Source organism: Mesocricetus auratus, unplaced genomic scaffold (genome assembly GCF_017639785.1).
Source record: "Mesocricetus auratus isolate SY011 unplaced genomic scaffold, BCM_Maur_2.0 Super-Scaffold_6730, whole genome shotgun sequence".
In the NCBI taxonomy this organism is placed as follows: domain Eukaryota; kingdom Metazoa; phylum Chordata; class Mammalia; order Rodentia; family Cricetidae; genus Mesocricetus; species Mesocricetus auratus.
Genome location: NW_024429184.1, coordinates 77,364,341 through 77,381,905, shown reverse-complemented (window position 1 = coordinate 77,381,905; position 17,565 = coordinate 77,364,341). Strand labels below are relative to the sequence as shown.

General features: G+C 40.6%; 1 long non-coding RNA gene and 1 other non-coding gene across 3 annotated transcripts; both read left to right on the top strand.

Moving 5' to 3' along the window:
• Positions 1 to 730: 730 nt before the first annotated feature.
• Positions 731 to 16,452, top strand: LOC110342102. Of its 2 annotated transcripts, none has more exons than XR_002384099.1 (3): positions 731 to 1,270; positions 3,969 to 4,644; positions 16,246 to 16,452. It is a non-coding gene; the product is annotated as an uncharacterized LOC110342102 (long non-coding RNA). The 2 variants fall into 2 exon arrangements; XR_002384098.1 differs by lacking the exon at positions 16,246 to 16,452 and adding an exon at positions 5,242 to 5,554.
• On the top strand, positions 8,772 to 8,935 carry LOC121139073. Its single transcript, XR_005875924.1, has one exon. It is a non-coding gene; the product is annotated as a U1 spliceosomal RNA (small nuclear RNA).
• Positions 16,453 to 17,565: the final 1,113 nt, after the last annotated feature.

The window sequence follows — 17,565 nt, the reverse complement described above, 5'->3', positions numbered from 1 at the left end:
ATGTACCCAATGCCACTGTATTGTAGAAAACTGATTTTCCCTAATGCAGAATTTATCAATGACAAATAGTTTCTTGGATAGGGGTGTCTACTTCCCCATTTTCATGCTGGAATTTTGTCTGGTATGAACTTTTGTAGGGTGTGTGTGTGTGTGTGTGTGTGTGTGTGTTGTCACAGTCTGTGAGTTCATATGTGTGTCAGTCATGTTCTGATCAGAGAATAATCTTCCTACGTGAGGTAATAATTAGTACAGAGACCCACAACTGGACAGTATGCAGAGACTGAGAGACCCTGGAGCACTCAGCTCTAAATGGGATGTCTTCTTCAAAATCCTCCCCTCAAGGCTCAGGGTTCTACACAGAAAGGGAGACAGAAAGATATTGAGAGGAGGAAGTGGTAGAGTACTCCAGGGAAGCAGCATTTTCCTTAAACTACAAACAGGAAGCAGTAGATCAAACTGGAAATGGTTCTGGATGACATATTTCCTCCAGCAAGGCCACATCTCCTAAGCCCCCTGTACTGGTTGGTTTTGTGTGTGTACTTGACATGAGTTAGAGTCATCAGAAAGGAAGGAGCTTCAGCTGAGCAAATGCCTCCATGAGACTCAGCTATAAGGCATTTTCTCATTTAGTGATCAATGGGGTAGGGTCCAGCCCATGGTGGGTGGTGCCATCCCTGGGCTGATGGTCCTGGGTTCTATAAGAAAGCAGGTTGAGCAAGGCAGGGGAAGCAAGCCGATAAGCAGTGCTCTTCCAGGGCCTCTGCATCAGTTCCTGCCTCCAGGTTCCTGCCCTGCTTGAGTTTCTGTTCTAGCTTCCTTCGAGGATAGCCTACAATATGAAAGAATAAGCTAAAGAAACCATTTCCTCTCCAACTCCTTTTTTTGTCATGGAGTTATGCTGCAGCAGTAGAAAGCCTAACTAAGACACCTTCCCTAACAACACAAACCTGGGACCAAATAACTAAATCCCAGAGGCATTGATTAATCAAACCACCTCCAACAAGAAAAAGGCCTGGTCTGCTACAGTGGTGAACTTTTAACCTTTCCGCACAAAATGGGGAAGCTCACTCAAGAAAGAAGATGGGTTTAAAAATAAATGAAGGTGCTAAATCTTTGAGTAAAGATGGAGGTTGGAGCAAGGACTGAAGAGCAAGTGTTAGTGAGCTGGGTTGTGAATGAAGCAGATCTTGTTGGGCAGCTCCAGAGCCCTGAGGTAGCCATCAAGGCAACAGTATCACATCTCTGGAGAATACGAACAAGTTCAGACCTGGTAAGTGAGTGGTTCGGCCTCTTCTGATTGCTTCTTATTTTGTCATATGACTGAATCAGATAATCGGCACTATTTGTGAGGAGTCTTACTTCCAGAATCAAACTTTTAAATCAGTAAAGATGGTGCAGCCATTTTCCCCTCCTTTGTAAGCTTCTGGCTGTGTAACTCTAACTAATGAAATCAGCTGATCGTCAGTGACCTTTGTGGGATGGCTCAACTTGTACATGCATAGATATACATCCTTTAGTTCATAAATTTGCTTTTCTTAGAATCTGTATTATCCCCAAAGAATTTATTGTACCAAACCCTACATGCTACCCCTTGCATCCTAGAACATTCCTGGACTCAGAATCTGCCCACGCTGTAGCTACAACTTTTACCTCAGACATGACTGGGAACATAGACTTAGAGCTAAGGGAAAACAGGTTTTATCTGGGATACAGGACTTCTCTAGTTCACTCTAGACTTCCTTCTTCTAGCTGTCTGTTTATTGGTTGGTGTTTTATTGTGTCTGCTCTCCAAATAACCTTTGTTTTCTCCCATCTGGGTCCATTTGCCCTCTGCTGTATTAAACCAATCTTGGTCAATCTTGGTATGTACTTAACAGCTTTCTTGGATGTGCACAAATGGACCAATCCTTATTAGGGAAAAGGTATCAGGGATTTGCAAGCCTGGCTATGTAAGAGAATCACACATGAAGTCAGCTGTGCAGGGTCATGTGGGGACATTATGATTCCACAAACACAGAAGGAACACAGCTACTGTGTGAATGCAAAATGGCACAAGAAGGATGAGAACCATTTCCTTGAGCATTCAGGCTGATCTCTTTTGGCCAGTCCTTTCCTATTGCTGCGCAAGTTTCAGATCATATTTTTCCCTCCACAGAATAGCAGAATGAAAGATAGAAAGACTATGCGCCCCCCCAGGTACCCCTCTACAATGTCTCTTCTTTTGCAGCTTTAGTTCAGAGGCCACATCTCAAAGGGAATGGTACAGACTCTCACACGTCTACCTTTCCCACTGATTTGATTAGAAGTTTTGGAGTTCAGGTTCAAATGCTACTTTAGAACATAAACCCCATCAGGAAATCCAGTTAACAGTTTTAGTCTTATGTGCAGCCATAAAGGGCATTTAACAGAAGCAATATTGGCCACCAGTGAAATCTTGAATTTCCAGAGTACAGACTTAGGAAGGAAGAATTGGAGGTGATGTTAGCAAGGCTGGGAAGCATGGTCTTGGTGTGGGAGCCACGGTGATATCTCTTGACCTTTCCAGTAAGCACAGCTAATCTCTCAAGTTACCACTTCTCTTTGGCATGGCTCTTTAATCTCTGAAGTGCTGGCATTGTTCGTTATCCTAGATACCAACAAGATTCATTTGGTTTCTACTGGGATGTTCACTTTATAAAACTGAATGTGAATGAGACCTTGGTGTAAGTGACACACTTATCAAACCAAGATGTTGCCATGTTATTCGCTAGGCAAATAAATTAATGTCAGGTCTCCTTATCTTCTGGGCCATCAAAGAACAGACCAGCTTCTTGACAGCATTCTTTTATGAGCAGTTGTTTGTGTGTGTGAGAGAGAAAATAATATTAGTGAAATCTTGGGGGATGCTCCAACAAATTAGAGAATTTTCTGCAGGGCATTGCAGTGTGCACAGTAGAGAGGGGTATGTGGTAAAACCTACCATTTCTGTGCTGACTGGATACCTTTGAGCCTCATAGAGCCCCAAGTGCTTAACTGTGAATCTTATTGAACTCCTAAATTCAGATCCTCTTTCACCTTGCTAGTTCTATTACTAACTGGTAGAGCGAGTGTCTTTCTGCCCTCTGGGTACTTCTGTGCCAGGCTGTATCTATAGAAGGACACAGACAGGCCAATACTTCTCTGGGAACCAGGCATCATTCTTCATCTTTATCCCCTGAGTTTTGGAGGCAGGTACCTAAACAATGTGTAGCCTCTTCTTCTCTCAAGACCTGGAATGTGGCTTCATGTGACTAATAAACTGTTGTGCCTCTCAAAAGTGTCAAAACGCTATCTAGTATTAGGGAACATTAGACTCCATCCTCTACTGTGTGGGTAATAGGAGGTCATCAGACCTTTCTCCATCCACAGCAGCATGTTGACCTTGGAGATAACAAAATAGAAAGTCAAGGCTTTGACTAAACAGGTGTAACACTAATATCTACTGTTATATTGTATAATGAGGCTTGAGTGTTATAGACATGGAAGATCTTTAGGACTGTGCAATAGCTGCTCAGGTCTGTGTTAAGGACGGCCACCTTCCATTACTCCAAGATAACAATATTTCTGGAAATAGCCAAGTTACCTGGAACCTTCCTCATACACCATGCTACATACTGTCCCATGATATCAGCTGGAGGGAACCATAAAGGTACAAAGAAGAAGAGTAGGCAAGAGGGCAGTGGAGCCATCTGAATGCAGCAGAAACAACAGAAGTTTGTCTTTGTGATATTCTAAGACAAATGTGTTGCCTGTGTACCCATATCTCCGTACACAAAGTGCTGTCTGCGACATGGTGTAGCAACTTTCGGTAGTGAGAGTCAAAAGACAGACACAGACAGAAGTCTGGGGGCGGGCATTATGACATAACTTTGGCTGACTGATTTAAGTGTCCTGTAAAACAACACACAAGCATGCAAGAATGATACATCTTTTTCTGACTTTTTTTCCAGACTTGCATCTCCCAATCCAACTCCTTCATTAAAACAAAACTCCCCTGGGACTCTGCTGCTCATTGATGACACAAATTGGTGGATACCTGAGATTGGCACAGACTTGAAATAAAGGTCAGTTCTGCCAGGCACAGCTTCTCTTCCACATGTTTTCTGTGATATAATGATGAAGAAGTTTCTGGAAAGACACAGCATCTCTACCTGAGGCACAGGAACAGGGAGGATAGGTTATATGCTGGATGACTGAAAGGGATTTGCCATATAAGGAAGTAGAAAAAGAGGACTTTCTGGAGGAGTCATTTACTCTCAAAGTGAAGGCAGTGAATCACTTTCCAATGAAGAGGCTGATCTAGAAGTCTGTAGTGTACAGTCCCTAGGAAGAAACTTGGAAGGACAGGAGAAAAGCCGCTATCCCTGGAAATTTTATGTTCTACTTCTAGGACTTTTGTTTTTATGTTGAAGACAAGAGAGAGAGATTAAATTATTTAAAATGCTTTGTGTGTATGAGTGGGTACATATATGTAGGAGTGATATGATCTTCACAAAACTCTTCATGGCCATTAATAGAACAAAGATTGTGCTGGACATTTGGAAACTAAGGGGGAATCAATATAAGACTCCAAGGGAGAAATGAGCAATGGTCTGTCAATAGCTGCGGTCACAGAAAACTAAAGAGGTATGTTGAGTTCATGTATCCTCTGAACAGAATTTCAGACTCAGGGGAGAGATCACTCAGTGGTACACACACATGCACACACTTACAGTATTTTAAAGACATGCTGTAGGTCACTCAACTACATAGTGAGAGTTGGTATCGGAGTGAGCCTGTTCCCTCTGCACTGTAGAAACTGAATCCTACTTCAGCTTTATTCTCATATAAACTGGGTGCTGGGACATGAACTTAGGTTTTCTACAAGAGCAGTACATGTTTATATGACTCACAACTGCCTGTATTTTCAGCTCCAGGGAGCTCAGAAGTCTTACAATACACACCTGTAATAGCACTTCACGTGCACATCCCCACATCCAGACATACACATTCACACATTCAGACACACACACACACACACCAAATTCACACATTCAGACACACATTCACACATTCAGACACACACTCAGTCACACACATACACACACACACATGCACAGACATACACTATTTTAAAGCTAAAGTAGGATTCGGTTTCTACAGTGTAGACGGAACAAGCTCACTCCGATACCAACTCTCACTATGTAGTTGAATGACCTACAGCATGTCTTTTTCTTTGTCTAGAACTCCTTTCCTCCCCATGTAAAAAGACAAGGCTGGAGCCTGTAATCCTAGTCCTTGGATAAAGACTTGAAGTTCATCCTTAATTATATGGAAAGTAGAAAATCAGTCTGGGCTACTTGAGATTTTGTCTCAAAAGACAAAAAACCAACAACAACAACAAAAAAAACCAAAACCTTCAAAGAACCCCCACCCAGAAAAACCTAAAAAAAGATGGTTGGACTAGACATGCAATCACTTTCAGCGCCTAAAATTCTCATATATTCTGAACCAATATGAATGACATTCAATTAAATTTGGTTGGTGAAATCCCAAATGGTCTCATTATGAAGTGTCCTCTCGATAAGAGTCCAGAACAGTTATGGAAGAACTTGAGGAGACTGTTACTAGAGGTAACCACAGTGTTTATTTTCACACAACACTTTCATAGCTATAATCAACTATAATCTGTGTTAATCTTCATAATTGTGAGGCAGGAGTATAATGCTCATTATCCACATTTTAAGAAGATTCAAGGCCTTGAAAGCTCAAAAGCTTGACAGGAATCCCAGAGAAACCAGGCTGGTGTCAGGATTTGCATCATGTCTGTGAACCTGTTGGGCTCCTTCAAGACTGACCTCTGTCATACATGCCTAGTGAGAACTTATACAAGTTTGTCCATCTGGTCCTAAGGTTAGCAGTCACCAACATCCACTTCAGCTTGGTTTATAAGATCAGCAGGAAAGACATTGAGTATATACCATCTATTCACTGATGGGGAAGTCCTGTGTATATGTCAATAAAGTACTGTTGGCCAATGGGGAAGCAAGATAGGTGGGACTAGTAGTCAAGGAGCACTCTGGGGAGGAGAAACACAGGGAGTCATCATGTAGCTGCCATAGGGGTAAGAAGTCCGGACCCTTTCCTCCGGTAAGAGAAATACTTAAGTCAGAGCTAGCCAGTAAGAAACAAGCAAGGCCAACAGCTTCATAATTAATACAGTGTCTTGTGTGTTATTTGGGGACTACAACGTGGCAGAGCACAGGCGACTGGTGGGAAAAAACCAAAGCGGCTGGCAAGGAAAAGGCTTTCCTCAACAATTCACACAGTAAATAAATGTTATAGGAAAGAATTTCAAATAGAGTCAGTCACCTTGAGAAAATAAGAGGTCCTTGATACAATTACACATGAGCAGAAATCTGAAGTTCTCTTATTTGCTGTCTGGCCTTGATGTGACCAATAGCAACCTGAGGAAGAAAGAGTTTATTTGGCTTACTTACTCTAATCATAATCTATCTTTGAGGGAAGTTGGGGCAGGAAGTTAAGCAGTAGCAGAGGCAGGAAGTAGCTGGAGGAAACTTGCTGACTGGCTTGCTTTTTACACCCAAGTCCAACTACCTTGCTTACGCCTTCCAAGACCCACCTGCCCAGGGTAGCACTGCGTATCATGAGCTAGGCTCTCCAACACCAATCCTTAATCAAGAAAATGGATGCAATCTGATGGAGGCATTTTCTCAATGGAGGACTCCTCTTCCCAGATGGCCCTGGTTTGTGTCAACTTGACCAAAAAAAACACCAATTTAATTCCTCATTTTCAGGTTGGTGTCCTTGCTTAAAATGAGGTATTGTAAGAAGATAGTTCCAGAAAGTTTGAAGTTCAAGAAGCCTTCCTGTGTTTTTTTTTCTACCCTCCCTCACATTGCAGCTCCTTCTGGGGACTAGTAACCAATTGAAAGATAAATTTCCCAACAGACTTTGTGCTCTTTTACAGTTGGATAAAATCATTGTAGACTGTTTCTCTGCCCTACCAACTTTTTCATTTTGCCTAGCCGAATCTTCTGCTCTCTCAGCCCCTTTGTTCCCTACTATATGTTCCACTCTAGCTGTTCCCTGGTTGAGTGATTTTTATAGAAGGAATGAAAGGCCAACTTGAGAGAAAGGAGAGGTGATTATATAAGCATAGCATATAATGAATTCCTACTGGATGTTGGACATTGTACACCTACTGTGTATGTATGTGTCTCTGTGTCTCTCTGTGTGTGAACTTTTTGATTCTCAAAATGACAAAATGCTTATATAAGATTATATAATTCAAGATTATATGGGAAAATAAGGTGAGATTTTTGAACCCAAGAATTTCTGGCTGCAAATCCTTCCACCTCAACACCTATTTAAAATCCCATGAGTCAGCTTGCTGTTGATTTAAATGTTCTTTTGAACATATGATTTCAATTTTGCCCAGGGTAGCTCATACCTAGCACTCACAAAAGACAAGTAAGGATCAAATGAAGGTGACATGATAATCCCACAAGTATTTATACATCTTTTTCATGATTTTCACATGATTATATATAATTTCTACTTATTTCAGATGAAAAACTGAGGTTTCTCATGTCCAAAGCATGGACAGTTAATGTCAGAGTCATTTGAACCTAGAGATCATGCTCTACATTTGGGACTGATTTACCATCTCCTTTTCTCACATAACTCTTTAGGCATCTTTGATAAAAAATTTATGATGGCAGATACTATTTATAGATACCATTTTCTTCAACATTATAATGGCTCCAAAGATGCTGAAATTATTGGTGAGATAGCTCCAAATATTCTCCCTAAGGTAATGAGAAAACTATTCTAAAATATTATATAATTAAGGATCATATTTTTATTTAAAGAAATTTACTTTTCATTTACATGTCAACCCCAGTTCCCCCTCCCTCCCTTTCTATCTCTCCCCCTTCCAACCTTCAATCCACTCCTCATAGGGGGAAAGGCCTTCCTTGTGAGGTCAATAAATTCTGACATACCAAGTTGAGGCAGGATCAAGCCCCTCCCCTCTGTCAAGGATGAGCAAGGTATTCCACTACACAGAATGGGCTCCAAAAGTCAATTCATGCCCCTGGAATAGGTTCTGGTACCATTGCCAGGGCACCCCCCAACAGGTCAAGTCACGTAACTGTCACCCACATCCAGTGGGTCTAGTTTGGTCCTGTGCAGGTTTCCCAGCTGTCAGTCCATAGTTCAGGAGCTCCCACAAGCTCAGGTCAGCTGTCTCTGTGATTCACCCCCTCATGGTCTTGCCCCCTCTTGTTCATTTGATCCCTCCTCCCTCTTTTCAACTGAACTCCAGGAGCTCAGCCCAGTGCTTAGCTGTGAGTAACTGCATCTGCTTCTATCAGTTACTGGATGTAGGTTCTATGATGACAATTAGGATAGTCACTAATCTGATTAAAGGGGAAGGCACCTTCAGAAATCCTCTCCATTACTGCTAGGAGTCTTAGCTAGGGTCATACTTCTGGATTTCTGAGAATTTCTCTAGCACCAGGTTTCTCCCTAACCCCATAATGGCTCCCCCTATCAAGATATCTCTTTCATTGCTCCTCCCCTCCATTTCTCCCCCAACTCTGTCTTGTTGATTCCTCATATTCCCACTCCCAAACCCTCCCTTCTATATCCCTGAGTTTACTCAGGAGATCTTAGCTTTTTTCCCTTTCTGTGACCCTCCAAAAAGAAACATATTTTTTAAATGCAGTAAGTCCTTAAAAGAATATTTTATTCTTACCTGGCAGGGGAGATACTGTAATCATGAAGATGGTTTTCCCATGGCAAGACTTATTCATCTCACTCTGCATGTTCAAGCCCCGGCAACCTCTCCAAATGTGGGATATTCAACTGCATAAGTTGTGGTTGTGGAGGACTGCATTTTCACTTTCCCCTGGGGGAGAAATGTTTTTACACTCCAAAATTAAAAACTTTTAAGGAAATCAAGGAAGATGTAGCAGAATCTTCACAAAAAAGCTGCATCCTCTGTATTATTGGGGACCTCTGAAATCAGACTCCAAGGCCCTTTGTTGTGGGATAATGTTCTTGCTGACTGTAAAGACTTGTTGATCATATTGGTTTAATAAAATGCTGATTAGCTGGTAGCCAGGCAGGAAGTATAGGTGGGGATACCAGACTCTGAGAATTCTGGGAAGAGAAAAGTCAGAGACACAGAGGAAGCTATATGAATATGCCATACTAAGAAAAAGTACCAAACAATGTGGCTAAATATAGATAAGGATTATGGGTTAATTTGAGTTGTAAGAGTTGGTTAGCATAAGCCTGAGAAATAGGCCAAACAATTTATCATTACTGTAAGCCTCGGTGTGTTTTTTGGGGACTAAACGGCTGCAGGACCAGGTGGGACAGAAACTTTTATCTACAGCCATTATTTATCCAGCCAACTCCCTATGAGGTTAGAATCATCTACTCACATGCGCATGTGTAAAGGAGTCAGTCTACAGCCAGCAAACTTGAATTGCACAATGGTCCCCAGAACTGCAAAGTTGCTGTCTGTAAAATGAGAACACTGACATTAAAACAATGACTTTGTTCTCTTTCTCAGCCATACATGTGTCTTACATGAATATTCTTAAAGCTGTGCTGTGGAGTTCTATGAGTGCCTTCAGGGTTAGAAGTGATGGCAGGGTGGCCTGCATATAATAAGAACTTTTACTAACTGAACCAGTGGTGATAGGTTGTGTGGTGGAGGAAGGATGAAGACGAGGGAGGGTGGGAACAATGTGTGGAAGGTGGGGTTAAATCCTTTCAATTCAGAGGTATTTGTGTTCTTTTCTCAGTTATTTCTTCAAGTGATATAATTAATGAAGCCACACATAATGGGGCAAATGTCTCTAGGGCACTGCCTCTCAACAAATTTCTATCTTCCAAAATATTTACATTATGATTCATAAGAGTAGCAAAATTATAGCTATGAAGTAGTAATGAAAATAATTTTATGGTTGGGGTCACCACAACATAAGGAAGTGTATTAAAGTGTTGCAGCATTAGGAAGGTTGGGAACCACTGCACTAGGAAGTTCAGATGGATTAAAGAACACCACAATTCTCCCTTCAAAAATAGTAGTCATTTAAAATGGTGATTCCTCAATCTTTTACTCAACCAGCCTACGATATTCTGAGACAAAACAAGACTCAAATGGAGAGAAGAGTGTCTTCTGTAACTTCATTCTAACTACCTGAGTTTGTCATTAAATTTTAGTAAGCTATCGTACACCCAGTGGATCTTATGACACTAATTGAGTCTTTGAATTTTAGCAAAAAGCAGAAAAACATTCTAGATAAAGAATTGTTATATAATTGTGGTTTTTCTGTATGTATGTATGTGATAAAAGCAGAAGGGTGTTATGTGCACAGAGAAGGGATCATTTGGGAGGGAAATAGGAAAGGTCAGAGAGGAGAAGAGAGAGGAGTATTGAAAATTTTCTATGAGATGCAGAATCTAGATTTCTACCTATCATATATCTGTGACATGAAAGCAGACTATTGTTTAAGGAAAGGGAATGAGAGAAATGGGGGATACAAACAAAGTACAACAACAACACACACACACACACACACGTCTTAATGAAAACTATCATTTTGCTTTCAAGAGTCAGTTCAGGAGTGGCACTTTATCTCTTCCGTAGGTATTAGTAGAGGCAATCCCAAAATGACTTTCTATTTACTCTCAGATTCTGAAGCACCTTTCTCAGTGTGGAGGTGGACAAACAAGCACAAACACCGGAAACTTCAATTAGGGGGAAATAACATGGTAAAATAGTGGGGTTTTGCACATGACCTTCAATCAAGTCTGGGTCCTCTAAGGAACAGAGCTGACAGAATATACATTAAAGGGGAATTATTAGAGTGACTAATGGGCTGTGGTCCAAGTACTCCTGCAATGGGTGTTTCCCAACACAAAGGCCAAGAATCTAGAACTGCGCAGTGCAAAGGACTAAGTATCTCTGGAGTCCTAGCCTGAAGCTGGAACCCTGTGGCATTCCCACAGAACTGCTGCTCTTGAGTCTGCAGAGCAATCCTGTAGAAATAGGCTCTGATACCAGTGAATGCCTCAACAGTAAGGTAGATGACCTTTCCAGCAAGAGTGAGGGCAACCAGGCAAAACCTCAAAGCTTCCTTCTTCCATGTACCTTAATGTAGGCTATACCACAGAAGGTGAGGCCTAGGTTTAGGGTGGCTTTTCTCACCTTATATTATCCAGTCAGGGAAATTTTTCACAGGTGTGCCCCATGGCTTGTGATTTAGTTTGTCCCAGATGCAGTTAACTTGACAACTGACAATGACCACCACACTCACGGAGGAGAACTTGTAGCCTTCCAGTATATCATAGTTTAGTGTATTTTTTACCTGGTCATATAGGTACTGTCTGCTATGGGATCAATTGTGTTGTATTTGTGTCTTTGTATATCCTAGACTCTAGCACTTCCAAGTGAAACTGCATTTAAATAGAGGACATTTAAGAGGTGGTTAAGTAAAACTTAGGATATTGCAATGACATCTAGTCCAATGTCATTGATTGATCTCCCTGTAAGAGCCTTAAATATACAGAAAGTACACTAGGGATGCACCTGTCTGAGAAAATGCCAGGTAAGTTATAGAACAGAATGACTATCTGTCGGCCAAAGACAAAGACCTCAGAGGAAACCAGCCCTGTTGCCATTATCTTGATCTTGAACTTCTAGCCGGCAGCCAGAAGTTGTTTAAGCCACAGCATCCCTTGGGTTCAGCTAACATGACCACAGTGAAACCATGTATCATCTTTGTAGAAGTAGTTTCAGATGAAAAATGGACAGGAGAAGTAATTGTTGATATTATTCCCAAAAGGTAGAACATGTAAGTTTTTCAGATTACTGTGATCAATCTATATTTTGGTTCCATCGGGAGAGGGAGATGTGGGGCATAAACAGCTTCTAGGTTAGGTCTACTAAGAGTGGTCATATATGGTAACCACTACCCACATATGACAGCTCAGTGTTTGAAATATGGCCAGTGTTATTAAGAAAAGTAATTCTGTTTCATCTTAATAAACTTGTCATATGTCTTTGTTAGGTTTCTGTTTCTGCAATAAGCACTACGACCAAAGGCAACTTGCTGGAGGCAAGAGTTTATTTGGCTTACACTTCCACATCACACTCTTTCACTGAAAAACATCAGACAGGAATTCAAGGCAGAAACCTGGAGGGAGAAACTGAGGCAGAGGCTGTAAAGGAATGCTGCTTACCAGCTTGCTCCTTCTGAGTTTTTCAGTTTACTTATACACTTCAGGACCAACTGCCCATGGGTGGCAGCACCCACAGCGAGATAGACTGCCCCACATCATTCATTAATCAAGAAAATACCCATGAGTGAAAGTATAGGCCAGATAAACCCTTTCCTTCTCAAGTTGCTTTCAGTCATGATGTTTTATCACACACAAATCTAAATAAGACTTCATATTAATGGTGTGGTTTCCAGCCACATGGGAATATTAAATACTGCTTTGGTTTTGTTCGGAAGGACTCAAGCAAAGCCTTGCCCATAAATCACCAACAGAAAACTACCTCGGCTAGTATCCTGTAACATGTTGCTTTGAAAATATTGCTGTGTGGTTTGAAAGAAAATGGCCCCCGAAGGGAGTGGCTATTTTAGAAGGTGTGGCCTTGTTGGAGGAACTGTGTCACTGTAGGAGTGGGCTTTGAGGTCTCCAATGCTCAAGATGCACCCAGTGTCACAGTTCATTTCTTGTTGCCTAAGGATTAAGATGTAGAACTCTCATCCCCTTCTCCAGCACCATGTCTGCCTGCGTGCAGCCTTACTTCCTGCCAGGACAATAATGGACTAAACCTCTGAAACTGTAAGTCAACTCCAATTAAATGTTTTTCTTTGTAATAATTGCCATTGTCATGGTGTCTATTCACAGCAATAGAAACAATTGTCCATAGTCATACTGCCCTGAACATGACTGATGTTATCTGGCATGAAAGAATATTTTAGACATAGCACTATTTCTCGAAATGTATTTCCATACCTAATTCAAAAAAGATTTACAGAAATTCAAACCCTTAAATTTTAGAAATAGGTGTTTTTAAGTGAACTGTAAAATGCTCTTTATCCACAGAGGCATAACCCCTGTCAATGAGGCCAGAAACACGGAGCTTTGACACTCACAGGCATCCTCTCTCAGATAACATAAAGGAATGAGGGAACATCTCATATAAAAATGTTCTTGAAGATAAGCATTCAACAAGGGACACCAGTAAACTGAGAAATGATAGCACCTTAAAAGTAAGCAGTGATGAGATATAATCTAAAAAGATTTAAAATAATATACTAAAATATTCTCAAGGAGATAATTGAGAAAAATCACATTCTGACAAGAAGCTGTGAAGCAAAAACAGGAGATTATGAAACAAGAGTAGGCAGCTATTTTAAAGATTCCGTGTGGTAAAGTGGAAAATAAAATGATTTTTAAGAAAAATAACCAAAAACCAAACTAGTAAGTTAAATGTTAAAGTGAATATTTAGAAGTTAAAAACACAGAAATAAAATCAAATGTAATAAGAAAACTAATCTGGAAAGTCTAAATCTAGTATTAGTATCTCACACATAGAAACTGGCAAAATTTAGAGAAGAGGCAATATGAAAAAAATTATGCCTGAAAAGTATCCTCAAAGTAAAACAAACAGAATATGAGTTCCTAAGGTTGAGAACCTAAAGAGGATTGCCAGGTACAATATTCCTAGACACTTAGATGTATTTTGTCTGAACATCAGGGACACAGAAATTTATAAGCTGCGAGAGAGGGAAGGCAGACCTACTCATAGTCACAAGAACAGAGTGACAGCAGCCATCTCATCTGGCTAAGGTGGACTATTTCCTTTGTGGCCAGGAGTCATGATTTAATGAGTCTAAGACCTTTGCAACAGCACATACATTTACCAGAAAGACTTGTAATTGAACCCAAACACTGGATCAGAGTCTAGTGTTCTTTTCCCTACTTTATCAAATACTTGCCATTTGATTGTGTGTTTTACTGGAGAATGTATGTTATTCTTCCTTTACATGTGAATATTCTCATCATCTGTGGAAACAGGTAACACAAAGTGACTTATTTGATTGAAATATATCAATTATCTATTTATCTGAGAAGCATAGGAATGTTTTAAGTGTTCAACACAGCCTTCATTCTCTCTCTGTCTCTCTCTGTCTCTCTCTGTCTCTCTCTGTCTCTCTCTGTCTCTGTCTCTGTCTCTCTCTCTCTCTCTCTCTCTCTCTCTCTCTCTGGGGAATGTTCTTCTGTGTATATTGTTATCTTACTGGTTGATGAATAAAACACTGTTGGCAGCAAGATAGGTGGGACTAGGATATGAGGAGGATTTTGGGAAATGTAGGCAGAGAGGAATTGTCATGTGATCCCAGGAAGTGATGTAGCTGGGCAGAAACTTCCACTAGTTACCCTTAAAGGTCTGGAGGTCTGTACAGACAGACAGGAAGTGGCATAGCTGGGCAGAATCAGAATATAAGCAGGGACAAATGGGAAATCACTCTCTTCTCCTCTCTTCTCTGCCAATATGCTGAACAGTCGAGATATAGGATGCCAGAGGAGTAAGAGGTCCCTGGACTGTTCTCTGGTAAGATAAGAAGGTAAGACCATGTGGAAATACATGGATTAATAGAAATGGGTAAATATTTAAGACAGAGCTAGCCAATAAGAAATCAAGTTAATGGCCAACAGTTTTGTAATTAATATAGCATCTGTGTGCATCTTTGGGGCAGAGAATGGCTGTGGGACCTAGCTGGGCCCAGAAACACAAACACTACACACACACACACACACACACACACACACACACACACACACTCTCTCTCTCTCTCTCTGTGTGTGTGTGTGTGTGTGTGTGTGTGTGTGTGTGTGTGTGTGTTTCTCTGCCCTCACAAAAGAAGAAATGTTTAGCCAGGTAGCCACGAATGGGAATTATGGGATAGGTAGAAGATTTTGTCTTATTCTATCAGGCTTAGATTCAGAAAAAACTAAAGATGTCATAGAAATTAGGCTCCTCCAAAGAACTCAAAGATCCCTCCATTCTTTACTCCATTCTCTAGGCATCACCTTGACTAAGATGAACAGTGTTTCCCCCGGTTACATTTCTTTTCTTCAAGAGCAGAGGTCAGTCTGACTTCAGGGGGAATCTGTGTGATCTCTCCTAGGAATGTGAAACCTAAATGGCAGAGCCTACACCTGAAGAATTTCTTAGGCAGGCCATACCTCTCCCCTTGCTTGTTTCCATGTGCGGTGATGCCTGATGCTCCTGAATGCCCATGATCTTCTCTTGGGTCTATTTCTTTTCCAAGCAAGAGAACTTTCTTGTTCTTTCATTCATTGTGCTGACCTCATTGAAGATTTCTGGCTGGAATGTGCTACCCTAGAGAAGATGCTCAACTTCCTAAAGGGCCAAGTCCAGGCACATGTTTTCTATGAAGTTATATTGAGCCTGTAGTGATTTTGTTTTCTTCTTTGTTATCCTAAAATGCTATTTAGTATATCTTGACATTTTTCTGAGTCATCCTGACAACCTTACTGATTATAATAAATCTTAGGACTATGTTCCAATTATTTTATATGTTACTGAACTTTAGACACACAATAAACAGCTCCATTAAAGACTCCCTGTTAGTAAGTAGGAAAGCTGAAGTTAAGGACACTAAATAACTCACTAAATACCAGGAAGCAAGTAAATTTCAAAGCAGGTACAGACCAGTGGGAGCAGTACAAGTCTGTACAGTTAGGCAGTGCACAAACGGGCAGAGTAAGATTTGTTATTCAACCCAATTTCTAATTTCTCAGTTCAACGAATCAACAGCATGCTCTATACAGGTGGGGATATCTTTTTCTAATTTGTCAAAGGCAAAACCTAACCTGTCAAAAGTTTGCTGAGGGACATGTTAGTCTAAATCCAAGACCCAAATTTAACCTATTGTATTCCAACCTTCATTTAAAGGATGAAGTAATGAGTCAAAAGGAAGTTCAATGATTTCCTAGAATTCATAGAAGTAGCAGGACCTGAATTTCAAACACTCTTTATTTTTTGTCTACTTGTATTGTTTCTCACTCATTATTCATTGCTTCATGATTATTTCGTCTATTTCATACTCCCAGTAAACTGTGCATGACTCGAGGTCAATACCATATTTATTACTCTTCCAGATCCATGTGTCCTATACTCAGGCACAGAAAGTTCCATGGATGTCCCTTGTCATGAATGGGATGTTTCTGAAGATGAAGCTGCTGCATGGCCTTGAAAGGACTTCTGCAACTGCACTGGTCTTGGGCAATGCACATGTTGGTAATATGTTGGGAATCTACCACTGTGGGAATTAAATGATATCAGCTCCCTATCAAGGAGTAAATCTAGCCTATTTGTGGTCCCTATTATTTTCAGTGACTTTCAAACAGTAGCAGCTCTTCTTACGAAAAAAATCTATTTATTCTTTTCTTTCTTCCCTATGACTACTTCATTCTTTAAAGTAGTATAAAAAGGCATGAAGAATGATCATGGAATCATGCCTCAGAGATTCCAAGAATAATAACTTGTCTTGAAAGGTTAAGGTCTATGATAAATAATGTAAGCTCCAGGCATGTTTATGGAGTCAAGAAAGGCAATATTATTTTATATATCTACATGTACACATTTATATTTTAAGTAAGAATAAATGTAGGTGTCTAGCATGTCGCATGCCCGGGGTGCCTGTGAGGATGGTGGTAATATGCTGAGGGCCTGAGAATGGATTCCAGCCCAACCACTGAGTCTAGCACTTCTTCCACCCTTCAGCTGCTGTGCCCTGCATTGTGAAGGGTCTGTGAACCCCTAAATTGCTATCAAAGGATACTGCTTTAATATTCCTTTAGCTACACATTAATGCTAAGTTGGATAGTGGTTTCATTAAGTCCTCACAAGTAAGGTGTCTTGGTAAGCTAAAATGAATTCTCCTGTTTGTCCTTTAGAAGGTAAGCATAAAAGGTTATATCTTGGCCAAGTAAAAATTCAGTAAAGTCATCCCCACTTGCTAAGGTATACAATCGAGAAGCACAGTTCTGATCCAACACATAGGTAACATCAATGCCCCTCAAAAGGACCTGGCTTGCCAGAATACATGTCTGTACCACTGTGGATAACAGTAGACACATATCAATTTTTGTTCTTGATATAGATCTGGTAAGCAGGCTGGAATCCAGAACCTTTTACAGAAATGACACCTTACCAAATATCTAGGACTGGAGGAGTGAAGTCCTCATCATTCTTTGCAGCAATCTTTTGTCCGTGTCTTTCAACTGACTAATAGCAGGCCTTGGGAATTGAGAAAAACTATCTTTATTGGTAGTTGTGGTTTAAAAATGAAATGGCCCAAATACTAAGTAATCTACTTTTAAAATAATGTTAATTCCTGGCATCTGTAGGGTTGCTGTGTTAATACTCAAATCACTCCCTAATTTATCCATTTTGGGGCAAATATTCATTTCTCTCTC